The sequence below is a fragment of the Adiantum capillus-veneris genome, chromosome 8, assembly GCF_014529385.1.
Source record: "Adiantum capillus-veneris isolate H3 chromosome 8, ASM1452938v2, whole genome shotgun sequence".
NCBI classification, from domain to species: Eukaryota; Viridiplantae; Streptophyta; class Polypodiopsida; order Polypodiales; family Pteridaceae; genus Adiantum; species Adiantum capillus-veneris.
Window position 1 is genome coordinate 113,984,216 of NC_140938.1, and position 15,127 is coordinate 113,999,342.

Consider the following 15,127-nt stretch of genomic DNA (forward strand, 5'->3'; position numbering starts at 1 on the left):
ACCCCACGAAGGTTAATGGGAATACCAGTCCTGCAATGCAAGATTCCAGGGTAAGGCTCGATAACCAAGTCCGTGTGAAGGAAACATTGGTGGAAGAGAAGGAGAAACAAATAAAGAGCAACGTAGGGTCAAAAGTGGGGGGGGGAAAAGAGGTTATGATATGCAATAGTGAAGCCACTAATTTGCAGGAGAAGTATATGGAAAAGCATAGCCTCACACTGCACATCCCCGAAGGCCCACACAATGATAATCCAATTGTCTTTCAAATTTCTACACCTAAACTTATGACAGTAACAACTTCATGGACTGTGCATGTCCCAAGATTTAAGAGGATCAAAAGGGTGAAGGCAATGGCAAGAGAAGCCGTATAATTGAAGGATTTTGAAGCCTTGAAAGGGAGAATCCCCCTCCCCCTTCACCCTCTTAGCTAAAGGGAGGGACTTGTGTCCTCTCGTTCCACAATCCCTTCGCGGCGCTTTAGGGGAAGGAACCCTTGGTTGCTAGGGAGCCTCCTGACTCTCTTAGATGCAAGGATGCAGAGACAGGGTAGGGATCGGATGTTGAGGAATTCTTCCCTCTCTCCCAGTGATGGAAGTTCTGGCTATCCAATCATGGAATATGAAAGGGTCGAAGACCAAAAAGGAACACGGCCTTGTCTCGTAGGAAGTTAGAAAGGATAAGGAAGTTAATTTCTGGGCCATCCAAGAACATCATGTGGATGCTTGTAGAAAAAGAAAACAAACATGGGGGAGAAGTTGGTATTCTATGGAGAGGGAGTTGACGGATTCAGTGGTGTCCTCTTTGTGGGGACCCGGAGCCCAAAGTGTTCATTAATCACCCCTCTAGGAGAGTCCTAGGAGTGAGAGTCACTTGGGTAGATCAACCTATCATCATAGTAAACATATATGCCCCTTACAATGCCAAGGATAGAGCCAAATTGTGGATGCACCTTAGGGATTTTTGTATTGACGGATAGTGGCTACTGATAGGTGACTTTAATATGGTGGAGAAGAGTAAGGATAGAACAACAGGCAGGCTCAATCAGTCTGTTGGTAGGCTTGAAAAAAACTAAATGGCTGGATCTCTGTGAGAAATGGGCTATGTTGGACATGTGGGAGGTGGGCCCTTGGAGCAATACGCTGGGATTCACATACACAAGCCTTTAGTATGCCCACACGGCTTCCCATCTTGACAAATGCCACTACTCTCATCATGCTGATCGGATACTGTCACAACTTGAGATGCACATGCTAACATCAAAGAGCCTCTCAAACAATCTTCCTTTACACATAAAACTTTGGAAATCCAAAGGGGAGGGGCAAGCCCCGCGAGGGGATAAGAAGCTGCTTGTCACTAGGACACACCTGTTCAAAGATCCTCTGTTTATAAGTCTTACTAAGAAAGCTTTTATTAAGCTCAACAGAGATATTAATTTAGAAAATACTAAATCTTGGAATCTCTTTACTTGGACTATATAGAAAGCGATCAAAAGCTTTGGGCCCTCATATGAAAAAGGCCTCGAAAAGCATTGGAAGAAACTCCAAGAGGATGTTCCTCTTCTTACTTTCAAAAAAGGTACTGAGCGAGCCTCCAAAGAAGAACACAAAAGGTGGATGGAAGTGAAAGCCAACCTGGCCGAGCAGGAGTTCAAGGAGATCAAGAAAGTGAGATTGATATCTACGAAGATCTTTCTTTAGCCAGAGGCCACTAATCAAGCACACTTCTTTAGGGCCTTGAAAATCAAGAAAAGATGGGGCTCCATCCACACAAATGAGAGTGGGAATGCTACGCAAGACCAAGATGAAATGGATGCTTGACCATCTAAGCCAAATCATTGGCAAAATACACTGGATAATCAGTCCTCCGTTTTGGTTGAGCCAGTATTGCTCCCATTGCCAGTCTTGAAGCATCAACGTGCACATGGAAATCACATCCCAATCCGGTTGTCGAAGCACTGGCTTACTGAATAATGAAATTTTTAAGACATTGGAAGCTCTCCTCACATTCAGGAGTCCAGATGAATTTGTTGGTTTTATTTGTGAGCTCATATAAGGGTAATGCCTTGGAAGCAAACATATGAATAAATCTTTTATAAAAAATAATATATCCCAAGAATGAACTTAACTCCGATGTTGTGCAGGGTGCCTTGGCCTACTGGACACACTGGATCTTATCATTGGCCATCTCTATGCCATTCCTGGACACTATATGTCTCAATAGTTGTCCCTTCCAAACCAGGAAAATAGATTTGAATGGGTTCAAACAGATCCTCTTTTCCTTACAACGCTTAAAAACCATTTCTAGAAAGAGAATTTTTTTCTCCTCAATTGCGAATACAGTGAAGTCATCCATAAATATAGCGAGAAATCGGTGGAGGAATTTACTAAATATCTCCATCATATACCTTTGGAAGGTTGCTGGAGCATTGCAAAGACCAAATGGAATTGTTGAGATGTCGAGCTCTACACCTTGAGCTGGCATCCACTACGGGTCTTGGCCGCTTACGACATTTACTCACTGGCGCGTTAGGTGACCGACACGGAGGATCTCTGCCAATGATTCTACAGCTGGACTACACTTATAGTGCCAGCCTAGTACGCTTCTAGCGAGTTCACACTTAGTGACCGCATGTACATATGTGCTACTTTTCAGCTTTAGCACTTAGTCATTTTGTACTCTCTTTTCTATGAAGAAGAAGAAGAAGCTTTCCATCTTTGTGTGCTTTGTGCTTGTCTTGTGTAGCTCTCTTGCATCCTCATTCTTTACATGGTATCAGAGCGTGGTGCAGGCAAGAGAGGCTAAGAGAGCAAGAGCATCACAATCCCTTCGTTCGCAATCCACGACCAGATGTATGTACGCTTGATTGTGGACACTCGTTGAGTGTAGAAAGCGTTACAGGTACCACGATAGCAGGTTCAGCAGATTTGCAGGTTTTTGCAGATTGCAGCTATTCTGTCTTAGTGCTTCAAGATGTCTGACGGTTTCAGTCAGATTGTTACTGAGAATCTTGAGAAAAATAACTACCCTGCATGGAAGTTCAGAATAACAAATTTCCTAAAAGGAAAAGGTTATTGGGACTATGTAGAAAGAGACAATGAAAAGGAACCAGAGATTCCCGAGGCAAATGCTACAGCAGAACAAAGGAAAGCTTTGAGGGACTGGCAACAAGGCCAGAGCAAAGTGATGTATTGGCTTTCTATGAGCATCACAGATGGCATGATGGGCTATCTACAGGATGCTGAAACCCCCGCCATTGCATGGAGAAACTTAGGCAGAGTGTTCGAGGTGAACACCAAGGCCAGGAAGCTTCAACTAAAGTCGGAGCTAAATCAGGTTAAGAGGAACAACCTCTGAATCAATGATTATGCCTTGAAGATCAAGAGTATCATTGAGGCTCTTGGATCTATTAAAGTCTCAGTGGAAGACGATGACATTGTCCATGCATGCTTGGATGGTCTAGGAGATGAGTATGTACATTTTAGGTCTTCCATGAATACAAGAGACGACATCCCCGTGTTCCAAGATTTGATTTCTATGCTTATTCTTGAGGAGAAGAACCTTGGTCTTGACACATCTTCTTCTCATGGCAGAAATAAGTCTGAACAGGACTTCTATTCTAACTCCAATAGAGGTAGAGGTCGTGGTTGAGGCCCAAGTGGTTGCAGGGGCAAATTTCGAGAAGGTCAATCAAATCAAAACAATACAGGTGGCAGGGGAAACCAGTCTCAAGGCAGGGGGAGTCAAAGAGGTCATGGTGCAAGATCAAGCAGGCAGCAACATACTACAGATAGCAGAGAATGTTGGACTTGTGGTGAAAAAGGTCACATGTCACGTGACTGTCCAAAGGGAAAAGCAAGTGGAAAGAGAGAACAGAGCAACTATGCATCTACTAGCAGAGATGCAGATGACAACAGAAGCGAGCGCATGTTTGTTATGCGGCATGTAATGAATACAATGACTGCAAAGAATTCCACCCAAGATGATGTTTGGTATGTGGATTCAGGTGCCTCTAATCACATGACGTCTCGTGGAGAGTGATTTAGAGATATGCGCAAACCAAATGTGTCAGGCTATGTGCAGACAGGAGATGACACAGCTCACCCCATTGCTCATGTAGGGGACATACCTCTAAATACAAAGAGTGGGAAATCAAAGTACTTAGCAGATGTACTTCATGTCCCAAACATTACAAAGAATCTTGTTTTTGTTGGACAAATGGTTGAGCAGGGTTTGCAGGTTCGCTTCAATCCAAATGGCTGTTATGTAGAAGATTTCCAGAATGGCTGTAAGCTGATCACAGAGGGAAAATGTGTGGGCAGAATGTTTACGCTGAATGTAGACATGCCTGAGCTAAAAGCTGCATTATTTGCACAGGGCACAGGTGTTGTGGCTGATGTTGACATTTGGCACAAACACATTGGCCATGTCAATGAGCAGAGATTGCGCAGCATGCAATCAAAACAGATTGTAAAAGGTTTGCCCAAATTCAAGGTGGATGGTATGCATAAAGTGTGTGCAGCATGCTAGTTTGGAAAACAGTCAAAGGGCTCATTTCCACATGAGCACAATGTATGTAAAAAGCCACTTGAGGTGGTGCACAGATGTTTGGGGTCCAACCGATACTGCAAGTATACATGGTTGCAGGTATTATGTCTCTTTCATTGATGACCATACAAAGAAAGTATGGGTCTACTTCATGCGTAACAAAAGTGAAGTGTTTGGTCACTTTCAAGACTTCAAAGTCATGATTGAGAAGGAGACAGATATGCAAATCAAGACATTGAGGTCAGATGGAGGGGGAGAGTACTTCTCCAATGATTTTTCAGATTTTCTGCGAATGCATGGTATACGCAGGCAATTTACATGCAGATATACTCCACAACAGAATGGGGTCGTAGAAAGGAAAAACAGGCACATTGCAGAGGTTGCACGTGCATTGATGAATGAGAAGAACATGCCTCATCATTTCTGGGCTGAAGCCGTAAATACAGCTGTGTACATTATGAACAGGACACCTACAGCTGCGGTGCATGATGTAACACATGAGGAAAAGTTTACATGTACAAAGCCTGATTTGGCACACTTGAAAGTGCTTGGCTGCATAGCTTACGTGCATGTACCAGATGAGTTGCGTAGGAAATTGGATCCTAAAGCAGAGAAATGTATTCTTGTGGGATATTCCCTTGAACAAAAGGGGTACACGTGCTACAATCCTACTACACGAGAATTACGAGTAAGCAGAGATGTAGTCTTTGATGAGATGAGCAACTGGTACAGTAATGCACATGGCACTATTGGGGCTGATGTAAAAGATGATGTGGTTGTACAAAATGTGAGGCCACAGTCACATGTTTTGAGTGGACCACAAGAGTCCTCTTCTCGTGGCTCTGTTGAGAAACCATGGAATGGTAGACTATGTACGCAGGTTACTCCACCAACAGGTACAGGGAATGTATCACGAAAAGGAAAGGAAAAGGTTGATGAACCTCCCTTTATGGCTGATGCATCATCAGGTTTTTCACATGTAGACATGGATTCAGATGGTTCTGAACAAAGTCTTGATGAGGAATTTGGAATTCCAGCTGTCAAGACACCTGGTGTAAGGAAAGTACAAGAAGATGCTAGAGGGCAAAGGAGTGACCCAGGACTGTGCAGATCTAATAGAGTCAGAAATCCAGTTCGGAAATTGACTTATGATGGGTATCTAGCGCATCACCAAGCCTACATGGCTAAGGTGATACAGGATGTTCAGCCCACATGTTTTGAGGATGCAGTTGGAAATGTGCATTGGGATAATGCAATGAATGAAGAGATGGCTGCATTGGAAGCAAACGACACATGGGAGTTGGTGCCATTGCCAAGTGGCAAGAAAGCTATTGGTTGTAAATGGGTGTATAAAACCAAGCATAAGGCTGATGGTAACATTGAGCGTCACAAGGCAAGGCTGGTCGCAAAGGGTTATGCACAGACGTATGGCATAGACTATGAGGAGACCTTTGCTCCAGTGGCAAAGATGACGACTGTGAGAGCTGTCATAGCAGTGGCTGCATCTAGAGGATGGATTATGCATCAAATGGATGTAAAGAATGCCTTCTTGAATGGTGAGTTGCAAGAGGAAGTGTATATGGATCAGCCACCTGGTTATGTCGATCCAGGTTACCCAGATTATGTATGCAGACTTCTCAAAGCTTTGTATGGTTTGAAGCAGGGCTCTAGAGCATGGTATGAAAAGGATTGCCAAGTATCTTGTCAGTATTGGTTTTAGGAGAGCTCATGCTGATCATTCACTCTATGTATGTGAGAGTGATGTGGGGATTGTGGTCATTACCATATATGTAGATGACCTTATTATTGTTGGTGACAATGCTATGGAGATTGACCATGTGAAGGGTCTTCTCAAACAAGAGTTTGAAATGAAAGATTTAGGCGAGTTGCGCTACTTTCTTGGCATTGAGGTGATCAAGACTCCAGAGGGTGTATGGCTATCACAGAGACAGTATGCTTTGGACATGTTGTCAAAGTATGGTATGGCTGATTGTAAGCCAATTTCTATTCCCTTGGATGTGAATGCAAAGCTGAGTGCAGAGAAGGGTAATGTTGTTGAGGATGTCAACATGTACAGGAAGATTGTGGGTAGTCTAATCTACTTGACTATCACGAGGCCAGACTTGAGCTACACAGTAGGCTTGGAGAGTCAGTTCATGCAGCTTCCGAGGAAGCCACATTTGGATGGAGTACGATGCACACTTAGGTATGTGCAAGGTACTCTTGACTACGCATTGTTCTATGCAGCAGATGCACCATTAGCATTGTATGGGTATACAGATGAAAATTGGGCAGGTAGCATTGTTGATAGGAGATCTAGGAGTGGCTTCATGTTCTCTTTTGGGAGTGCTGCTGTTACTTGGAGCAGCAAAAAGCAGCCTACGGTTTCTTTATCGAGCACAGAGGCCGAGTAAAGAGGTGCAGCAGTTGCGGCGTGCGAGGTAGCTTGGCTACGCACATTACTTGAGGACTTGGGAGTGCAGGTGGACTAGCAGATTTTCATCCATTGTGACAACCTCAACAGCATGGAGTTGGCTAGGAACCCAGTGTTCCATGCCAGGACCAAACACATAGAGGTCCATTACCACTACGTTCGAGAGCAAGTGTTGGCGGGCGACATCGACTTGGTCTACGTCAGCACAGAGGAGCAGATAGCGGATATCTTTACCAAGGCCCTCGGAGCTGAGAAGATTCGACGTTTCCGGACTATGCTTGGACTCTGCGACATGCAGAGCTCGAGGGGGAGTGTTGAGATGTTGAGCTCTACACCTTGAGCTGGCATCCACTACGGGTCTTGGCCGCTTACGGCATTTACTCACTGGCGCGTTAGGTGACCGACACAGAGGATCTCTGCCAGTGATTCTACAGCTGGACTACACTTATAGTGCCAGCCTAGTACGCTTCTAGCGAGTTCACACTTAGTGACCACATGTACATATGTGCTACTTTTCAGCTTTAGCACTTAGTCATTTTGTACTCTCGTTTCTGTGAAGAAGAAGAAGAAGCTTTCCATCTTTGTGTGCTTTGTGCTTGTCTTGTGTAGCTCTCTTGCATCCTCATTCTTTACAGGAATGACTAGATACATGAATGCACGCCATTTAGTGATAAAAGTGGTTTTACTCCGATCTTCAGGAGCAATCTTTAGCTTATTATAACCACTATAGCTATCCATAAAGCTAGATACATCTCATGACCTGCAATCTCATTGAGAAGCATATCCGTAAAAGGTAATGGAAAAGGATCCTTAATGGTTTGAGCATTCAGCTTTCTATAATCCCACACAAACTTAGAGCTTTCCATTCTTCTTGGGCACTACCACAATAGTAAACAACCAATCACTACTGGCGACTTCAGTGAGATAAATACAGCCTTCAAAAGGTTGTCAATTTCTTCTTTGACCTTCTTAGCATAATTTCGGTTCATTCTGTACCGTTGCAGTTGCACTGGTTTGGCATCGGGATTAAAAGGTATTCTATGTTGACAGACCTCTGGATCTACTCCTTTTTTATTAGTATGCTCCCATGCAAATATGTCTTTGTATTTCTGAAACATGAGTTGTGCTTTTTCTCTCATTCCTGGGTTCAGATGCTTGTTTACTTCGATCAATCTAGGACTTTCCTCAGAACCCAGGTTCCATTATTTGAATTCTTGATCATCTGGAAGCAACCAGTTAGGCCCACCTCCATTCCTTTTGGTTGACTCCTTAGTATAATCCTAGAATGGACCTCTTAGTTCTGAATTGTCATTTTGAACTTCAGTAACTTCTTCAGACTGTACTTGTTTAGAGGCCGCTGGTGTACTGGAATTTGAGAATTCTTCTTTAGAGTCAGCTGGTTTCTTTGGCCGTCCAGTCAGCTGAACTGGTTGTTTTTTAGAATTCAGTTCAGTGAACTAACCTAGAAATTACTTCCTTTGCTTTTTAGCATGATCTTTGTCAAATAATACTGCATTTAGTTCTATCTCGGCCAATGGAAAAATATTCATTGTTGCCAGTATCCTCTCAAATTTTCTTTACCCCATACTTGTGGCAAAGCTCTTCTGGTCGCAGTGCCTTCCTCCAGCTGGTAGTGTTGTTTGTCTGGATCTGAATTCTTTTACTGGTGCCCTATATTGTCAGAGTCTGATTGACATAGTCATGAAAAGCCTGTGCCGTTCGCAACCATGGGCGTCCCAGCAACAACCCATATGCGCCTTGCACATCCAGTACTAGGAAGCTGGTCTTGAAGTTTTCTTTTCCCACCCTTATTTGCATACTCTCTATCATCCCACTTGCTTGCACAACTCTAGACCAGTCCTCTGAGGCTTGTTTGCCTCCGATCCTGTGGATCGTCACTCTGCTCTCTTGTATAATTTCACAAAATCTCGCCACAGCCAGATCCCCCTCAAACACGCGGCGGTCCCTTGCTTGCCAAATATGGTGAAAGAAGTAGTACCTGATTATTTGAGTGCAGACAAGAAGAGCATGACTTCCCAACCTGTTACTACCAAACAACACATCAGTCTTGAAGAACTTAATTTGCCATGTCCTTTGAATCCACTTGCATATTTTCCCAGCCAAAAGTTAAGCAACTAAGAAGCCCAATTACATTGTAGCGGGTCCTATTTATAGCTCCCAGTGTTACTGCAGTAACTATCTACGATAATTATTGCTAGTGTGACTGATCCCGCTGTTCGTCCTTCTTAGGGACAGTTCCACCTGCTGGGACTGTCCTCACCTTCTACAAGGATCATCACTTTCCTATGCTTGGGGAAAGGTAAGAGAGCATGATGCCTTCATCTTGTTTGACCTTGGCTGTACTCACAACTTCATATCAAAACGGAGTCGGCCACCAAGTTGGGCATTCAAGCTTTCGAAATGGGAGATATTGGAATGGCTGATACAACTTTCAAGGGACAGCAAGCCTCCGTTATTCCCTTGATTTTTTCATCTCTCCTCTCCAACATGAGGATGCTATCCTAGGGGTGCCATGGTTTGATCGCATGGCGGCCAATATGAAGTTCCCTGAAAGGAGAATCTACTTCACCTATAGGGGAAAGAACATGTATATAGATTCTAGTGAGCGTGGTCGCACTATTCCACTTGTAAATCCTCCTGCTTTTGATAAATCAATGAAGAGCTCAATTTCTGCGTACATGATTTTTGTCAAAGAGTCTCTAGAAGATCCTAATGTTTCATCAAATGTAAATAGTAGGAATAAAGAAGAGTTAGACTTGTCTAATTTTCCAAAAGGATTCCAAGATGTGTTCATCTTCGATGATATCCCTATGGACTTACCTCCAAAACAAGATGACCATCGCATTGAGATCCTTCTAGGAAGCTCACCGCCTAACAAGCCTCCTTATCGAGTCTCACAAGCTCAACAAGAGGAGATCTTGAGGAAAGTACAGGAATTGGTAGACAAAGGGATGGTGAGGCCTAGTTCCTCTCCCTTTCGTTCTCCAGTCCTTTTAGTGCAAAAGGAAGATGGTACGCACCGTATGTGTGTGGCCTATCGAGCACTAAACCATATCACTAGCAAAAATAGATTTTCCGTGTCTCGGGTAGAAGATCTATTTGATAAGCTACAAGGCTCTACCTACTTCAGTAGGATTGACCTTAAAAGTGGTAATCATCAAATAAGGACAATGGATGAAGATATCCTAAAGACCGTGTTTTGCACAATGTTTGGTCTTTATGAATATCTAGTCATGCCTTTTGGCTTGAGTAATGCACCAGCCACGTTCAATCATGTAATGGAGCAAATTTTTAGACCTTACCGCAAATTCATTGGAGTGTTCTTTGGTGATATCATCATCTACTCCAAGTCTTTGGAGGAACATAAGCAACATCTCCAAGTGATTTTTCAAGCATTGAGGGAGAATAAGCTTTTTCCCAACCAAAAGAAAAGTGAATTTTTCCTTCAAGAGATTAAATACCTAGGCCATATTATCTCTCAAGATGGCATCTGAATGGATCCATCAAAGTTATCCAAGGAATCTACATGAGCTACAAAGCTTTATTGGTATGTGCACATACTATAGATGCTTCATAGCAAAATTCTCTGAAATAGTAGGACCACTACATGACTTAACTAAGAAGAACATTAAGTATGTATAAACTGCTAAGGAGAAAAGTGCTTTTGATAAGCTCAAAGAAAAGCTTACCTCCAAACGAGACCTCATGCTTCCGGATCTCTCAAAGACGTTTGAGGTCCAATGTGATGCTTGTTGTGTTTTCCTTGGAGCAGTTTTGATTCAAGAAGGGCATGCCATAGCATATGAGAGCCGAAGGCTCAATATCGATGAACAACTCTTGGGAATTTATGAGAAAGAGCTTTTAGCTGTTCTACATGTCCTAAACACATGGAAGCACTACTTATTGGGGACTCCATTTATTCTACAAACCGACCACCAAAGTCTCAAGTATTTCATGACGCAAACCAAGCTTTCCGACAAACAAATGAGGTGGGCAAATTTTCTTTTGCAATTTAATTTCCATATTGCTCACATTGCTCGTAAGCACAATCAAGTGGCTAATGCACTTTCACGACGACCAAAAGTTAATGCGGTGTCTATAGCTACTCACAATGATCTATCTTCTATGATAGATGAGTATGCTACTGACCCTGACTTTAGAGACATAATGTCAACCCTTGCTTTGGGGAAGAAAGAGGAACCATTCACCTTGCATGATGGTTATCTTCTCCACGGCAATAGGCTATGTGTTACCCATTCCTTTAGTGAGAAAGTTATGTATGAATCCCATGCTCCTCCCTATGTGGGGCATAGAGGTATTCAACCTACTCTTTGAGGAGTAGAGACATATTTCTATTGGCCTACCATGAAAGTGGACATACAAGAGTATATGCAGATATAATAAGCACTCTAAGCTAAGCATTGTGGATGACGAGGATCTAGACATACCTCCAACGGGAGGCAAAGCAAGTCCACATAGTGGAGCTGATGCGAACTTTGCCACACGAAGGTAAGAAGAGTTGAAGCATTGAGCTAACCCATCTCAACTACTTATAGACGTGTTGTGGACACACCAGAACCTGTGTAGCAACACCTCCACACTCACGCCCAGAGAAGCTCACCCCTCCTCACAATACTCAATAAAATTTTAATCATTTATGACACAAGGTATATGTTAGCTCTGTATTGGTCATGTGCTTCTATGTAAAAAGCCCTATCCTATGGACTTGCAAGTCTAAGTGTATGGTCTTGATGGTTTTGAATGAACTTTTTAAGCTTTGTATGAACTTCATGGCTCGGTATGAGCATGGAACAGTTGTAATTTTTTGTGGTTAATTTAATATTTCTACTCACCTTCTTTGGGTGAGTACTGGTTTTTTTTTAAAAAGCAATTATTTAATGCTTCATATACAAAAGTCAAATGTATGTCTAACTCTCTCACTAACGCTTGTTTTCATGGGCAAAGACCTTTGTGTTTTGGTTTTTTTTAGCTTTGGAAATAACAAGTAAAAGGCTCATCAAATTATGTAATTATCTCTCTCCCCATTTAGAGTGTCAATGTCAAGGCTGATTTTTTCTAGGAATTTTATCCATTTCAAGGCATTTTGCCCATTTTCTATGGATTTAAATTGTTTGCTAGCCTTTAAATACTGAACTATAATGCCAACAAAATCGTGATATCTTGAAAATTTGAAGGGCAAGGGTGTCCCTAGTGGGAGGGAGTCCAAATGAGCTTGATGATAAAATCTCTCTCTCTCTCTCTCTCTCTCTCTCACACACACACACATGGTCAATAATGTGGATAACATCCTCTTTATTTCCTCTTTATTTGCATGCATGTCTTCAAAGAAAGATATCCCCCAAGTCAACACATGGATAGATAAGCTTTCTTCTTTTTCTCAATCTTTTTAAAGAAATAAAAACTTTCACAAATTTTTAAAATTTATCGATACTAGTTTTAAAGAAAACCCTTTGAAAAGATAAAGACAAATATATCTTTAAAATTAAATCTTTTATTAAATAACAAAATCTTAACTATGATTTTTTTTTGTTATGTACATTTTGACTAGTACAATTATTCTATTTAGAGTAAAAAGTCTTTTGACTTTACATTTTTACAAGGCTTTTCATTTTCTACAAACTTATCCTTCATATTGACACTTTGAACCTTACCCTTCACTTTTGCATTTTAGATTAAATGTTTTGTTTCAATTTCTTTGAAGTGAACCAATGAGTGACATAATGACGTGACCCAGGGCTAGAAAAATATATTTTTTCTAACCGAACAAAATAATTTGAAAATCTCTAGGTTTTCAGGTCAAAATTTGAAGCTTTTTTACCGGTAATTACACTAAAACTTGTGTAAATTTGCCGATTTTCTTAAAGGCAAGCTCAAAAAATAACTAAGATTTTATAATTTCAGCTAGTTAAAACACACTAGACCCCGGGTTTTTTCTAACACTGATGAGGTCCTCTTCTTCCCTTACCTTTAAGTGCCACGAGGTCCCAAAGCATGAGATCAATGGCTCTTGTGCAAAATCAATGGCGCGCACAAATCTTGGCCGTCGACGGGTAAAAACTAAACTCGGGATCCCGAGTTTAGTTTTTATGGTGGGGTCCACAAAAATTAAACTCGAGATCTCGAGTTTAGTTTTTACGACGAGATCTCGAGTTTACCTTCAAATAGATGTGAAATCACATCCATTTCAACGAGGCGCACTTGAGCATGTTGGTCAAGGCGTGTGTTCCCCAAGCTGATGACGAGGGTTCAAAACCTGGTTGGGAAAGCGAAGTTAGGCTGACCTCTCGAGATTAGTTTTTCGAAATCTAAACTCGGGATCTCGAGTTTAAATTTTAATCGATCAACGATCCAGATCGATCGCCATCCCGCCTTTCAATTGAGACCATTGATCCCATGCTTTGGGACCCAGTGGCACTTAAAGGGGAGGCTCTTCCTTTCTTCCCTGAAAATTTTAAGCTCCATTATATATAGTACAAACTAATGATGGTTGCAACTTGCAAGTGGATACTTTCAAATCATTGTTTGTTCTTGTAGATGTGGATACCTTCAAATCATTGTTTGTTTGTCAATATAAAATCTTGGGATTGTAAAAACCAAGACAATTCTCTTTTTGCTATTGTACTCATTTCTTGAACACCCATTTTCTTTCTCTCTCTCTCTCTCTCACACACACAGTCTCATCTGCACGTCTTTCAAAAAAATATTCTTTATTTTTGGACAAGCCATCTTAAATTCTTTAGCATTTCTTATCCTTATGGAACATTTCTTATCCTATGCTTGTTGCCAATCTATCAATGTGAAATGTATGCTTGGCTCCCTTCTTCTTCTTCTTCTTTTGGGTTTTACTCACAATCACTAGTAGAAGAGTTATATTATTTCCTGAATAAATGTACAAGAAGCCTTATCTCCTAAATAAATGTACAAGAAGCCTCAAGCCACTCAAGGATGCCACACGTCTAAGCCTTTACAAAAACATTTACATTGTTACTGTTCAAGGTGCATTTTGTCTCTTAGCTAGAAACCCATAGCTAGCGCTTTCTGATTGTCTAAGGCGAAGAGTGTTTGGTTCCACTCATTGGACTCCTTGTTTTTCCCAATAGAGAAAATGCATTCTTTTTATATTTTTATCTATACTATATATAATTGAGCTTAAAATTTTCAAGGAAGGAGAGGGCATCCATGTGTCACTAGGAGGACTGTCGGGGTCAGTTTTTTTGTGCACTTTCAGATCCATTGTGAGACACAAATGGGTGAGAGTTGGGGTGGACAATGTAGCCAACTTGCAATTGTGGCCATTAGATCTTGGGTTCAAACCTTGTTGGTACAATGGCTCTAAATGCCCCCCCATTCTGGTTTTTTATTTACACCCATTTTTTATACACATAAAACATGTTGTGCGGGCGTTCTTCACCTGTATAAATGCAACTTGATTCTAGATTTTTGCTGCTGGTAGAGACAATCTCGATCTTCATTTTGAGCATTTAAGCACTCGATTCTGCTTAGCGTGCTTTTCGGAGTGTGTGTTTCCTCTTAGGTGGCCTTAAGTTGGCCCATTTACCCTACTATGATGGTAGAAAATGAAAAGACTTAGTTTTGACTTCTCACTTCTATAAAAAAAAAGTCACAATACTTAGTACTATATATATTATATTATTTAAACTCTTTAGCAAGGCCATGTAGTTTCACTCTAACCTTCAATTTTGAAGGCTGATTACTTTTATTTTTGTAAAGGGTGTCTCTGCTTCGTAGCTTGGAAAAATAATGAGCAGAGAGCTATGCCGCGCATGGATAAGTTGGTACACCTTGAACGTGCACATGTGTGTGTGTGTGTGTGTGTGTGTGAGAGAGAGAGAGAGAGAGAGAGAGAGAGAGAGAGAGGGGGCGGGGGGGAGGGGGATCTCATTCAGTATTACTGAGGAGTGTTTGTGTCTATTTCTATACGAAAGAGAGAGGGAGAGTGCCATTGATTGGCCTAAGCGCTTGACAGAGTACCCCCCCCCGCCAAACTCGATCTTGAACACAACCCACCACATGTAGTCTCCTCTATCAACACCCCTGGCTGCCAAAAGCTGATCCGCACGAGCCCGGTACCCTTATACAACCTCA